General features: G+C 35.4%; 1 pseudogene; it reads right to left on the bottom strand.

Moving 5' to 3' along the window:
• Window positions 1–347: 347 nt before the first annotated feature.
• LOC149554876 (transmembrane 9 superfamily member 7 pseudogene) lies at window positions 348–1088 on the bottom strand (annotated as a pseudogene).
• Between the last annotated feature and the right edge of the window lie 1728 nt (window positions 1089–2816).

Here is a 2816-nt window from a genome sequence, read left to right on the forward strand (position 1 = left end):
AAGAAGAACCCCCTTCTATCCTCATCCAATTCCTTATTTAATGCCTTTTCATCTTCATGACCCTTCAATCACCAATATAACTGATTCTTTCTCATCCAAGTCTTTTATCATTTCTCAATGATAATCTATCTTCACTCTTTTCAAATCCTATTCTTTTAACTTTTATTACCTTGACCATTTTAATGGTATCATTGTTTATGAATTCAATGCAAAAGATTCCTTAGAGTATTGCAATAGTCTTCTAAATATCATCACTATTGGGATCCTTTGACTCTTCATATTCAAAATCTAATTGGCCTGGAATACTTTGCCTTTTCTTTTAGGAATAGTTGTGTTGAGTAGCTCAATCAATCTTCACTGATGAGTATATCATAAACAAGCATAGTGATCTCTAGTTTTGGGAAGAAGTAGAATATTAAATTGAGAAACAAATAGAGTGCTGATGAGCCTAAAGTTAGATATGCTATCCACCACCAACGATAATCTTTCATTGCACAATGAGAAGTAGTAGATAACAATAGTGATCATGGCACAAGTAACCAAAAGGGGGATAAAGACGATGAACAAGAACCCAAAGATATAGAAGAACTGATTCAGCCATATGGAAGTCAAAATGAAAAATAGCTCAATGAAAATAGCTCCAAAAGGTAAGATTCCACCAATTAATATGAAGAAAATTGGCTGCATGTACCAAGCCTATTTTGGAATTTTCCTAGGGGTCTTGTTTATCTTCACTGGATCCTCAATGGTGGGTTTCTTGAACCTAAAGTAACAAAAAACATAAAAGAAGACTTCAGGGTATTTTTTTTCAATTCTGTGCCTTTGAACATCTTATACAAATGAGCTGAAGAGTAGCCAACAAATAAAACATAAAGCAGGCTAAAGTGACTAGGAGGCCCGAACACATCTCCATGGACCAATTTCTATCCTATTTCTTCTTGGGCTTCATCTTGTGTCTCCAATTTGTTGTATTTTGAAATATCCCTATACAAAGCTCTAATCATGATCATTGCCACCATGCCAGAAAGGAACAACACAATCATCAATGAATTAATTATGGAGAACCAATGGATCTGATCATCTAACATTAGCAAATATGCATCCCATCGAGATGCCCATTTCATAGAGCTATCCTTGAAAGTGAAATTATAACTATAGATGAACTCTTTACCTTCCTCTACCTCCTAGGGAGCATCAGGACTTAAAACATAATGCTTAGTGTTTGCATTGTAGGTTATCAAAGGTGGATTCTCGGGTTCCTAAGGCTGCTCATATTCTTTACATTGAAAGGTGTGACTTCAAAATTAACAATACGTGTAGTATCAGTCTCTATGTCCTTGTACTACTTCACTTCAAAGTTCAAATGGTTGTGGATAAAATACTTATCTTCTATACTCCTTGCATAGCTTGCAACACGACTCTGAGCTCAGGTTCATTATACCAAGGCACTTGTGCTATTGCTTGGAAAACTGTAGGCATTATCACATAATTCCTCTACTAGCAAGATTTTGTAGTTTTGTGTAAAACATATTATGTATGAACAGATCATAACCATCTTCACATGACCATGGGTCTTCTGTGGTGTTCAATGGCAATCCCCAAGACACTCGGGATGATTCATCTCTTGTATGGCCACGAAGCTTCTTCATCTTGTTGTCAACATTTGGTCAAACATACTTACCACATCTTCTTTGTCACAAACCACATGCTTTTTCTTCACTCTCCAAATAGAGCTTAGCAGATGTTGCCTCTTGTTTGCATGTGAAATGCTTTTGAGACTTTTACTTCCTTCATGACCACCAAGTCTTCACTAGTTGCGAGTATATTTTTTTTTAGACATTAGCATAAAAAAAAAAAACTTCATATAGGAATGTTCCCTTCCTTTATATCGAGTTTAAACATTGGGGCTTTCACACCTGCAAGCTCATGTTATGGCATCCATCAAGTTTCACCTCCAAATGGGATTCAATGAGATTTTTTCTTTTTCGATTCATCTGTGTCTTCACTGGCTGTAGCTCATCACCCTTGAAGTGAAGATAGATGTTACCCATATCAACTGTTGAAGCAATTGGCATTTTATTCTTGTATCCTCTGCACATTTCCATAGGGTCTTCTCTTTTTCAAAAAATGAGAATTTGGCATCTCCAGTGGAAAATGAGAATTTGGCTTCTCTAGCAGAAAATGAATAGAGGGCTTTTTTTACTAGAGCAACTTCTTGGTGTTCGAGTCATTTATGCACAAGGTTGAAACCTTTATTATGTAGGAACTCTCTTTAATCTCTCCATTTATTTGCCTTCAATTGAGTACTTCATAAGCATTCTTCTCATACGGGCTCGAGCATGTACTACTCTCTGGCCGAGGAACACAATGCTTATATCAATTTCCTTTGATATAATTTTCAAGGACACATTATTGAATTGGGACTTGCCAATACTCATTATACTTATGTAGAGGCCAAGCATCATCTCCATGATGGAATACCACTTGTAAAAATCTAATTATATATTTTGGACAAATAGTAATTTTGTCAAAATATGCTGAAAAATGTGCTCAAGATCTTCATAATGTGTCTAATGCCTTTGATTAAAATGAACATGGAAACTTTCACCAATGAGTATAACATGGCTTATCTAAATCTTTGATATTGAGAAGAGAGACCATATCATCTCGGAGAGTGACTCATTAAAAGATACTTTTCACTTCAGAAACATCATTCCCTCTTTAACTATATATCCACACTTGTTTTGGAAACTATACTCTTGGATTTGCATAACTCGAATTGTGAACTCCAATGATAATTATATCTTGGAAAGAAT

Source organism: Cupressus sempervirens, chromosome 5 (genome assembly GCF_028749045.1).
Source record: "Cupressus sempervirens isolate cs-2001-9-10 chromosome 5, ASM2874904v1, whole genome shotgun sequence".
Taxonomy (NCBI): Eukaryota; Viridiplantae; Streptophyta; class Pinopsida; order Cupressales; family Cupressaceae; genus Cupressus; species Cupressus sempervirens.